Raw genomic sequence first — 12,961 nt, 5'->3', positions numbered from 1 at the left:
GGTATTCATTAGCAGAGTTTAAGCATTTGCAAGACAATCATGTAACGAGAGGTGGGGGCAGAACTGGCTTTATGGGTGTGTGACTGGTACAGTTTCACTGAAGCCCACAACTAGAAGGGCCCTGGACTTGGTTTAATGCTCTGTTGTCACCATTTTGAAATTCATAATGGTTTGTTTTTTTTTTTTAACAAGGAGCATCACATTTTCATTTTGCATTGGGTCCCGCACAGTAAAGTATTACTGCCATAAAAATGACACAGATATAGATGAACTGAAGGATCCTTAGGGCTAACTCTGATATTTTATAATGCTGTCTGTTCTCTATAGGGCCCTTTAAATGGATTGGGTCTCCTAGCACAAGCCATTCATTACAAATTCCATAAAGGTCAGCCTTAGGCAGTAGTAACATTCTGTCAGCAGTATTTGCCCCTATTGTCCACAGTCCTGCTAAGATTTACTCTTTTTCACTTTTGTTTTTCCTTGATTTCTGACCTCTATCTTGTACCTGACTTCCAGAAGCTCTTCCAGTACCCATCCTGAGGCTCTATTTGGACAAACTTTAATTCTTGGCAGGTCTGTTAACTATAATGTGGAAATTTTCTGGACCTATTCATTTGCAGCTGCAGATAAGAGGCATTCACATACACCTCCTACATTGAATTCAACCAAATACAGTAACTCAAGAGAAATATATTTGCTATTTAGGGGGTGTGGAGGCAGAGATATATTGATTTAGGTTAGAAATGGTTTGTTCCTGAAGTTATACTCCTTCCAGGAAGCCTTCCGTTATTCTCCAACAATAAGTTAGCTGCTGCTTCTATGTGGTTGCCTAGCACTCTGTATTCACTCTCATATAGTACTTACCAGATACTACTTAGTGTGAGTTCATGCTTACTTGACAATATCTGACATTACAATGGAAATTGCTTGAAGGCAGGTACCATGTTATATGTTTTCTTATATATCCTCCTAAGCTAGGAATAGTGTCTGGCACATAGTATTTGTTCAAAAATATTTATTCAATGAATTGATATGTGGGAAAGTTAGTGATGTCATTATTTCATTTTTTTTTTTTTTGAGGCGAGGCAACCCCTGGTTAACCTCACAGATTGCAAGGACCTTGTCAGCGTATAATTCCTATTTTTTACACCTACAGCACCTGGTCTTCCTAGATGGTTCATTATTTCATTTTCTAAAAATCTAATAGGTCTACAGCCATGCTACCCTGAACAAGCCAGATTCGATCTGATCTTGGAAGCTAAGCAGGTTCAGGCCTGGTTAGTACTTGGATGGGAGACCACCTAGAAGACCAGGTGCTGTAGGCATAAAAAATAAAAATAAAAAAATAAGAGATTGTAAACTGACAAGGTCCTTATAATCTGTGAGGTCAACCAAGGGCTGCCTCATGTAAAAAAAAAAAATTAAAAAAAAAAGGCTATGTGTTTTTTCTTTTAGTAGTTTTAAGTTTATAGAATAAGTGAGTAGAAAGGGCACGGAGTTCCTGTATGCCCCCTCACCGCCCTCCCCACAGCTTCTTCTGTTAGTAATATCATGCTTTAGTGTACTACATTTGTTACAATTCACTAACTGATATTGATACATTATTTTTAACAAACATCCATAGTTTGCATTTGAGTTTACTCTTTGTATGATACATTCGATGGGTCTTGACAAATGTGTAATTATCTTAATCCACAATTACATATCCTAGAGATTCGTTTTACTGCCTTAAATATCCTCTTTCCTCTAACTGCTCATTCCCTTTTCCCTTCACTCCTCTCATATGAAGCCCTAGAAACTATTGATCTTTTTTTACTGTCTCCAAGGTGTTGACTTTTCCAAAATATCATATAGTTGGACTTATATAACATAGCCTTTTAGTATAGGCTTTTCCTATTGGCTCCTTTCATTTAGCAATATGCTTTAAAGTTCCTCCACATCTTTTTATGCTTTGAGTGTTTATTTCAGTTACTAGTGAATAATACGTCATTGTATAAATGTACCACACTTTATCAATTCACCTATTGAAACACAACCGGGTTGCTTACATGCTTGGTCAATTAATTATAAATAAATAAGATTACTATAAACATTTGCGTGCACATTTTTGTGTGCATATAGGTTTTCAACTCATTTGAGTAATTACCTAAGAGTGTGATTGCTGGGTCATATTTGGTTTTGTAAAAAATTGTTAAACTCTCTTCTAAAGTAGTTTTACCGTTTTATATTCCCACCAGCAATGAATGAGAGTTCCTGTTTCTCCACATCCTCACCAGTATTTGGTATCGCTAGTGTTTTGGACTTTAGTCATTCTAGTGGTCTCATTATTGTTTCAATTTGCATTTCCCTACTGGCATATGATATTGAACACTTTATTTATATAAAGTTTTGTCATTTATATATCTTCTTTGGTGAGATATCTGTCCAGATCTTAGGTCCCTTTTTTAAATTGAGATGTTTTCTTACTGTTGAATTTAAGAATTCTTGGTATATTTTGGATACCAGTCCTTTATCAGATATTTTTTTTGCAAAGATAAAGATTTTCTCCCAGTCGGTGACTTATCTTTTCATTCTCTTAACAATGTCTTTTATAGAGAAAAAAAATTAATTTCAATTAAGTCCAACTTATTCGATTGTTTTTTTAATGATGGTGCTTTTGGTATTATATCTAATCATCACCAAACTCAAGGTCACCTAGATTTTCTCCTATGTTATCTTCTAGGAGTGTTGTAGTTTCTTGTTTGTTTTATATTTAGATCTATGATCCATTTTGAGTTAATTTTTGTGATAGGTATAAGGTCTGTATCTAGACTTGTTACTTTAATATGTGAATGTCTAGTATTTACAGCAGCATTTGTTGAAAAGACTATCTTTTCTTCATTGTATTGCCTTTGCTTCTTTATCAAAGATTAGTGAACTATATTTAGATAGATCTATTTTTGGGGTCACTAGGCTGGATCCATTAATCTATTTGACTATTATTTCACCAATGTCATACTATCTTAAACACTTAGTTCTATAACAAGTCTCAGAGTATTCTAACTTCAATATTGTGTTGGTCATTCTGAGCTTTTCGCCCTTCCATATAAACTTTAGAATCAGTTTGCTTATATCCACTGTCAGTTGGAAAGTACTGACATCTTGACAATATTGAGTCATCTTTTCCATTGCATGATATATTTCTACATTTATTTTGGTCTTTTATTTCTTTCATCAGAGTTTTGTAGTTTTCTTCAAATAACTCTTGTACATATTATTTTTTTAGATTTATACCTGAATATTACATTTTTTCATGTTCTATTTCTTTTTGATCACCAAAAAATCCATAAACTTTTAGAGCTATTTATGTGCGTACGAATTTTGGTGAGGGGAATTTAATTCATTTCAACTAAACCTCTGCTTTTAGATATTTAGGTATTTTAGCTTTGCAATATTACAACTTAGACAAACAAGGATAATTGAATGAATATGGATTAGAATTTAAAAATAAACAGTTAAACAATTTAAATATTCCCAAAACCAGACAAAATACTTAAAGATTCACTGAAATTTACAAAAACACTCTGCTATTTACCAAGATTTATAATAATCTGATGGTAGTGTCCAGGTATCCCAATTCTAATCAAATCAATGTTTTTATCAAATTGTGATATTAAACTTACTTCGTGCCAAATGCTTTTAGCCAAATGTTTTCAAACTATATTACATGGAGGCCATGGAAGCTATAGTAATGGATTCTGATCAATTATAACTTATGTTCATGACTTTGATTATATAGTCCTTCTAAATTACTTAACCTGACCTCTTCCTCATTTAATGAAAAACATGAAATTGTGCCAATCATGGACTTTAATCCATCCTCTTGCTAAATGATATAAATGATTATTCAAAAGTAAAATATGTCACCATTCACCTGCATTAGTATTAGCACACTGGGCTATGGTTTATGAGCTCATTATCTGCTTACCATTTTTCTGGCAAGTGTCTCTAATTTCCTTTGTAGAACTAATCTCCCATGATTTAGACCATGTGGTTTGGATGGGGAATCCCAGGGACCGGCTGGTTACTAAGCCTAGACGATTGGATCATTATATAACCTAACTATAATGAATAATGCAAGTGCGGTCTTATTATCAAATCAGTGATGATATAAGAGCATTTGATGAAGGAAACTAGTTTAGTTTCACACTTTGCAAATACATGAGAAGCTGTAAATTTGCAAGAGTGGATTTACTGGGCAACCTGAGATGAGCAGAGTTTGCTTGCGATATTGGCAGTGCAGAGGAAAGTCGAGCTAACAGCTGGGGGTGGGGGAAGAGGGAAAGAGGGAAAGAGAAAAAGAGAGATGGAGTGAAGCAGGATAGTCCTGGTGACATTACTGAGGCCCTAGATCCAGCTGTGTCTGTGTATATAGCCAGAAGCACTCCTGGATATTTAGGTTATGTGAATCAGGAAACCACATTTTTTACCTGGGACATTTTAAGGGGATTCTTCTACCCTCCTTATATCCAGGAGTTATGACTAACAACAATTTAGGGTGATTCAAGCTCTTTCAGACACAGTTCCAACTCCTATGGTACTACATATTCTTAGGTTTAAAGAGTAGGTTGTAAATGATAGCACAGTAATTTGGAGACAAGAAATGACCTTGAGTTACTTCAATACTGTCATTCTATTTGACTACTTACAGTTTTTATTTATATTGAAGTTTTCAAGCAGTGAACCACATTGTGAACTGAGAGATATAATTTTGTTTGAAAGTTTACATTTTAGATTATACACAAAACAACTTTACTGGATTCGAAAAGCGTCTTTAAGATTGAAATTTCTTCCTTTAAAATTGTGAAAGTTTAATACTACAAAAAAAATCAAGAAAACAATGGGTATTACTGATTCGTGCATTATTATTAAAATAATTATGTCATCTAGAGGAGCAGGTTTAAAAAAGGAGCTGCTATAGATATTAAATGCTCTTGGTCTGCTACTGTCTGTTTGCCACGGGTCATTAAAAGAAATTTCCAGAACTTGCACTGTCAAGTCTAATGCTCTCCCTTAAGTGTTCAAAGCCCCTTTTGGATTTTCCTCACTTTTAGTTAATCACAGGAATCTCTTGGTGCCTTTTTCCAGATATTGGTATATTGGTTTGTGGTCTGTTACCTTTTTCATGGTTTCAGTTGATTAGGTCATGACTGCATTACTCAGAGCTCTCCACTCTTATTCACAACTGAGTACGTTTCATTACTTTTGTGCCATATGGTGAGATTGCTATTGTAGTGGAAGAAAATTATGGATTCTATGTTTCATATGCATTTCTGACTGCCTACAGGAATTTTATTGGCATTCTGGAGGTTGGTAACTTCTTTTTTTCTTTTTGGTCCTTTTCTTTTACATTTTTTTTCACATTCCTTTCTTTTCTTTTGTGTTTCCTTTTAGTTTGTTTTTATATGAGTTTCAAATCTTTCTTTGTTCTTAGAGAAAGGAGACATCGTAGATAAAACTAAATGTTTCACTAAGTTTTCACTTATCATTTATTTCCCTTATTGTCCAAAAGCAAACACTGCCATGACAATTCTTTTGTAAATATTTCTATTATGTAAGTATTACACATATGTATATTTTTATTATATATTTTCCTGCTAAAGTCTGTGACTTTATAACACACGTCATAAAGAATAAGAATAAGGCAAATAACACACTTTAACCATTCTCTGAATACCACTCCTCCACCCCTTTCTCAGTAATCTTCCTCATAATTTTTGCCTGGATTTCAGTTCAACTTATTGTTTTAGCAAAAAATAAGTCACGAGCAGAGGCAGTTCGATTGTGGAGGAAGATGATGGACTAGGTAAAAGCTGGGCTCGCCTCCTCCCAGGTCCGCATTGAAATTACAACCAAATTAGAAAACAAATCAACGTGGAGAATCACCTGAAGGTAAGCTGATCATAACACCTACGTTTCATAATATAAAGGAGCCACATCGAAGCTGGTAAGGAGGGGCAAAGTCATGAATCGGGCTGGACCGAAACCGCAGGTGGAGGAGGATCACCAGGAGGGAGACCGAGGCTGCAGAGGATCCCTTGAAGGAAAGGAGAGTCCTGGCCAAATTTGAGGGTTCCTCAGCCCAGGGGAGAGGAAACCAGAGGGGATTCCGGCAGTCTGGGTGAGATGGGAGGAGACTGAAACCTTAGATGCCCTTTTGAAGGCGCGCTCAGGCTTTCTGACCAGCAGACACTGGCAGTGGGTCAGAGGCTTGCACGAGATCCATATCGAGAAATTCTACATTACCTGGCGCCAGAAAGAGGGCTAAAAGGGCAGCCACCATTGTGCCTTACTATGGCCCCCAAACTGGCAATCTACAGACCCCCTCCCACCAGCTCCACTGTGCAGACCCTGCCCACAGGGCCATTAGGAAACTCTGGCCTGAGGAGATCAGCCCACCCCACCCAACCTACAGATTGCCTTGAGTTTTTTGTTGCTGGATGGATGCCACGCCCTGTGCCAATTCAGGACCAAATATTCTGGGGGCCAGCCAGGGCCACGAACTGCATTTACGAGATAGTTTCTGGCAGATCACTTCTGCCAACATGAACTTGGGTGGATCTTGGGGATCTGTGGGACTGTCCCAGAAGCAGCTTCTCCCTGTGATCTGTGACTACTGCAGGAACATGTAGTTATAGAAATTGCAGAAAACTGAGGCTTTTGGCCCGATGGCCCTTGACTCCCTGAGCTTCTGTCCCATCCAATACACAAAGTGCACCGAGGTACGTTGCTAGGCAGCTGCCCCTGCCCTGGGGAAGCGCATTCTGCACGGTCAAGAGAACTCAGCCAGCAAGGTGAGCAAAGTTCAGGGAACACAGCAACAGGAAGATCACTGCTGCCAGCATGAGCTACAGTATCGCTTGGACAAATCTCAGCGGTTTCTGCGCCCATCACAGATGGCAGCAGGTCTCACAGTGATATGTAACTTTCATTGGAGCCCACAGTCCCAGATCTGGCAGCAAATCTGACGTTGTGCAGGACTAATGGCCATGTGCATCATTGGGACTATGCCCCACCTAACCCACAAATGACCTGTGGCCAGCCTGCTCCCAGGCAACCCAGTCCCATCCTGTGCTTTCCTTGAATCACAAAGTCAACAGGAAACAACAGCACTCAGTTCATACAGGCCAGAAGGGACTGGCTGGAAATATTCAAAGTTATGAAAAACAAGAATCTATAACCACAAATACTCTACTCAGCAAGGCTTTCAATTATAATAGAAGGTGAGATAAAGAACTTCTGTAGACAGGAAAAAGTTTAAGGAATTCATTACTAACAAGCCAGTACTACAAAAAATGTTAAAGGGACTTCTATAAAAACAGGTGTTAAAAAAAAGGGGGGGAAAACAAATACAATTAATAAAATGGCAATAACTATGTACCTATCAATAATCACTTTAAATGTAAATGGATAAATGCTCCAGGCAAAAGACATAGCGAAGCCAAATGGATAAGAAAATAAGACCCATGCATATGCTGTCTACGAGAGACTCACTTCAGATCAAATGACACTCACAGACTGAAAGTAAAGGGATGGAAAAAAATATTTCATGCAAATGGAAATGGAAAAGAAGCCTGGATGGCAATACTTATACCAGACAAAATAGGCTATTAAAAAGAGGATGTAATAAGAGACAAATAAGGACATTACAAAATTAAAAATTTATCAATACATCAAGAGGACATAACCCTAGTAAACATATAAGCTCCGAATAAAGAAGCACCTACATACATAAAGCAATTATTGACTGGCATAAAAAGAGAGATCAACAGTAATACACTCATAGTAGACTTTTACATCACTTTGACACCAATGGACAGAACCTTCAGACAAAAAATCAACAAATACTTAAAAGACATACTAGACCAGATAGATTTAATAAAAATTTTCAGAGCATTTTACCCAAAAGCAGCAAAATATACATTCTTCTCAAGTGGAAAAGAATGTAACATTTTCTAGGATAGACCACATGTTAGGACACAAAACATTTCTCAATAAATTTAAGGAGATTGAAATCATATCGATAATCTTCTTTGATCACAATGATATGAAATTACAAATCAACTACAAGAAAAAAACCTGGAAAATACACAAACACATAGAAACTACATAACATACTACCAAACAATAAATGGGTTAACAATGAGATCAAGGAAAAAAATCAAAAGTAACCTAGAGAGAAATCAAAGTGAAAACACAATGACTCAAAATCTGTGGGACACAGTGAAAACAGTCCTAAAAGGGAAATTCAAAGCAATACAGGCCTATCTCAAGAAACAAGAAAAACCTCAAATAAACAATCTAAACTTACACTTAAAAAAAATAACTAGTGCAAGAACAGCAAGCAAAGCCAAAAGTGAGTAGAAGGAAGGAAATAATAGAGATCAGAGTGGAAATAAATGAAATAGAGTCTAGAAAAACAATATAAAAGATTAATGAAACCATGATCTGGTTCTTTGAAAGGACAAACAAAATTGACAAAACTTTAACCAGACTCAAAGAAAAAAGACAGAGAAGTCTAATAAATAAATTCAGAAATGAAAGAGGAGAAATAACTATGGACTCCACAGAAATACAAAGGATCATAAGAAAATACTATGAGCAATTATATACCAACAAATTGAACATTCTGGAAGAAAGGGATACATCCTAGAAACATACAATCTCCCAAAACTAAGTCAAGAAAAAAACAGAAAATCTCAACCAACGAATTACTAATGAAATAGAATCAGTAATCAAAAACTACTAAGAAACAAAAGTCCTGGACCATATGGCTTCATAGGTGAATTTTACCAAGCATTCAAAGAATTAACACCTATTCTTCTCAAACTATTCCGAAAACTTCAAGAGGGAAGGCTCCGTAACTTGTTTTATAAGGCCACCATTACCTTGATTCCAAAACCAAACAAAGACATAAGAAAGAAGAAAGAAAGAAAGGAAGAAGGAAGGAAGGAAGGAAGGAAGGAAGGAAGGAAGGAAGGAAGGAAGGAAGGAAGGAAGAAGAAAGAAAGAAAGAAAGAAAGAAAGAAAGAAAGAAAGAAAGAAAGAAAGAAAAGAAAAGAAAAAAAAATAGGCCAATATATCTTATGAACATTAATGCAAAAATCCTTAACAAAATATTAGCAAAGTACGAGAGGGGCATTGGGGGGTTGGGATAATGGGTTGAAGGGTTAAAAAAGTACAAATTAGTAGTTGATAGATGGTCATGGGATCATGATCAACTATTCACTATGGAGCACGGCATAGTGAATGCAGTTATCATTCATGTATTGGCTAGGTGGAAAGCCAGAGGAGAGAAAGAGTAATTAGGGAGATTGTTTTCTAAACTATAAGAATGTCTAACCAATGTACTGTATACCTGAAACTAATAAAATAAAAATCTAAAAAAATATTAGCAAACAAAATTCAGCAACACATTTAAAATATATAGCATATCGAGTTAGATTTATTCCTGGGATACAAGGTTGGTACAATATCCACAAATCAATTAATGCAATACACAACATTAAAAAATCGAAAGATAAAAACCATATGATCATATTAATAGAATTATTTAGATGCAGAGAAAGCATATGACAAAATCCAGCATCCATTTATGATAAAGGCTCTCAGCAAAATGGGAATAGAGGGAACAGATCTCTACATAATAAAGGCCACATATGATGACACTTATGGCTAACATCATACTCAGTGGACAAAAGCTAAAAGTTTTTTCCTTAAGATCAGGAACAACACAAGGATGACCACTTTCACCACTCCTCTTCAACATTGTATTGGAAGTCTTACAAGAAAGAGAAATAAAAGGTATCTGAATTAGAAAGAAAGAAGTAAAACTCTCACTATTTTTCAATGACATGATTTTATTTATAGAGGACCCTAAAGATTCCAACAAAATAGAACTGTTAGAACTGATCAATGTATTCAGTAAAGTAGCAGGTCACAAAATAAATATTCAGAAGTCAGTAGCATTTTTATACAACAATGATGAACTTGTAGAAAGAAAAATTAAGAAAACAATCTCGTTTATAATTGCATCAAAAACAATAAAATACCTGGCAATCAAATTACCCAAGGAGGTAAAAGACCTGTTCTCAGAAAATTAGGTCATTGCAAAAAGAAATTGAAGATACAAATAAATGGAAGCTTATACCGTGCTCATGGGTAGGAAGAATCATCGTTATTGAAATGGTCACATTACCCAAAGCAAACTATAGATTTAATGCAATCACTATCAAAATACTAATGGAATTTTTCAGAGAGCTACAACAAATAATCATAAAATTTATATGGAACCATAAAAGATCCCAAATAGCCACGGCAATCTTGAGAAAGAAGAACAAAGTTAAACACTATCTGATATCAAACTATACCACAAAGCTGCAGTAATCAAAACAGCATGGTCCTGACATAAAACCAGATACATTGATCAATGGAGCAGAATAGAGAGGCCAGAAATAAATCCATGCGTATATGCTCACTTAATATATGACAAAGGAGGCAAGGGGTAAATACAGTCTCTTCAATAAATGGTGTTGGGAAAATTGGACAGATACATGCAGAAAAAAGAAACTGGACCACCTTCTTACACCGTATACAAAAATATACTCAAAATGGATTAAAGACTTAAATGTAAGACCTGAAACCATAAAACTTTTAGAAGAAAACATAGGCAGTAAACTCTCGGATATTACTAACAGTAATTTCTTTTCGGATATATCTCCAGGCACAAAGGAAACAAAAGAAAAAATAAACAAAAGAGACTACATCAAAACAAAAGTTTTCTGTATAGTAAAGGAAACCATGAACAAAGTAAAAAGACAACCTGCAAAATGAGAGAAGATATTTGCTCATGATACGTCTGATAAGAGGTTAATATCAAAAATATATAAAGAACTTATTCGAATCAACAACACCAAAAAACAATCCAATTAAAAAATGGGCATAAGACCTGAACGGATACTTCTCTAAGGAGGAAACACAGGTGGCCAATAGACATATGAAAAGATGCTCAAGGTCACTAGTCATCAAAGGAATGCAAATTAAAACCACAATGAGATATCACCTGACACCTGTCAGAATAGCTCTCATCAATAAATCAAAGCACAAACGAGTGTTGGGGAGGATGCGGAGAAAAGGGAACCCTCATATATTGTTGGTGGGATTCCAAATTGGTACAGCCACTATGGAAAACAGTATGGAAATTTCTCAAAAAAATTAAAAAATGGATATACTTTTTGATACAGCAATTGCACTTCTGGCTATTTATCCAAAGAAAACCGAAACAATAATTTGTAAAGATCTATGCACCCCAATATTCATGGCAGCACAATTTACAATTGCCAAGATATGGAAGCAACCTAAATGCCTGTCAACAGACAACTGGATAAAGAAGTTATGGTGCATATATACAATGGAATATTACTCAGCCATAAAAAAATAAACTAAATCTTACCATTTATAATGACATGGATGGACATAGAGGTTCTTATTCTGAGTGAAATAAGTCAGAGAAATATAAATGATATACGATTTCACTTATATGTGGAATATAAGGAATAAAAAGAACAAATGAATCAAAAACAGAGTCACAAATATAGTGGACAATTTGGTAACGGCCAGAGGGGAGGGGGCTGGGGTACTGGGAGAATGGAGTGAAGGGTTAAAGAAGTACAAATTAATAGATAATAGATGGTCACGGGGATGGGGACCACAGCAGAGGGAATGGTTAGCATTAATATGATGGCTAAATGGAGGGCCGGGGGGGGGAGGGAGCAATTGGAGGATCATCTTATGAACATTATAGATGTCTAACCAAGGTACTGTGTACTTTAAACTAATAAAAATTAATTAATTAATTTTAAAAAAGAAAAAATAATAATAAAAGGCATCAGGAAAACTGAACAGATACATATGAAGAAATGAAAAAAAAAACTACCTTGTTAGAACATATACAAGAATAAAATCAAAATGGATTAAAGACTTAAATATAAGGCCCAAAAGACTAAACAAGAAAAAACATAGGCAGCAAACCCTCTGCCATTGCTCTTAGTAATATTTTTATGATATACGTCCTCGGGGAAGGGAAAGAAAATAAAAAAAGTAAACAAATGAAACTTCCTCAAACTAAAAAGTTTTTCAACAAAACAAAAAAGCAATCTACTGAATAAGAGAAGATATTCACCAATGATCCACCTGATAAGAGGTTAATATCAAAAAAGTTATAGAGAACTGATACAATTGAACACCAAAAAAATAAACAGTTCTATTAAAAATGGGCAGAAGACCTGAATAAGCGTATCTCCAAAGAGGACATTCGGATAGCCAATAGACATATGTCAGTAATCATCAATAAATCAACAAATAAGTGTTGGCAAGGATGTGGAGAAAAGGGAACCCTCGTGCACTGCTGGTAATGTAAATTGGTGCAGCCACTATGGAAAACAGTTTGGCAGTTCCTCAAAAAATTATACGTACAACTAACTACCTTATGACCCAGCAATTCCATTTTTCACTATCCAAAGAAACCCAAAACACAAATTCAAATTGATATGTGCACCCCTACGTTCATTGTGACATTATATACAATAGCCAAGATATGGAAGCAACCTAAGTGTTCATCAATACACATTAAAGAGGTGACACATATACACAATGGAATATTACTCAGCCATACAAAAGAATGAAATCTTACCATATGAGACAACCTGTGGACCTAGAGGATACTATTGTCAGTGAAATAAAACAGACAGAGAGAAACAAAGATCATATGATTACACTAATATATGGAAGCAAAATAATACTATAAATGAACAAACAAACAGTAACAGACTCATGGATACGGAGTACAAACTGATCATTGCTAGATGGGAAGGGAATTTAGGGGCTAAGTGAAAAAAGTGAAGGGATTAAGGAATACGAATTG

The 12,961-nt window shown here is 35.5% G+C and overlaps 1 pseudogene; it reads left to right on the top strand.

The window, feature by feature from the left end:
• The first annotated feature begins 1,207 nt into the window (after window positions 1-1,207).
• LOC118608542 lies at window positions 1,208-1,325 on the top strand (annotated as a pseudogene).
• Window positions 1,326-12,961: the final 11,636 nt, after the last annotated feature.

This window comes from Rousettus aegyptiacus, unplaced genomic scaffold (assembly GCF_014176215.1).
Source record: "Rousettus aegyptiacus isolate mRouAeg1 unplaced genomic scaffold, mRouAeg1.p scaffold_m13_p_9, whole genome shotgun sequence".
NCBI classification, from domain to species: Eukaryota; Metazoa; Chordata; class Mammalia; order Chiroptera; family Pteropodidae; genus Rousettus; species Rousettus aegyptiacus.
The sequence above is the reverse complement of the archived record's forward strand: the minus strand, read 5'-3'. Positions and strand labels throughout refer to the sequence as shown.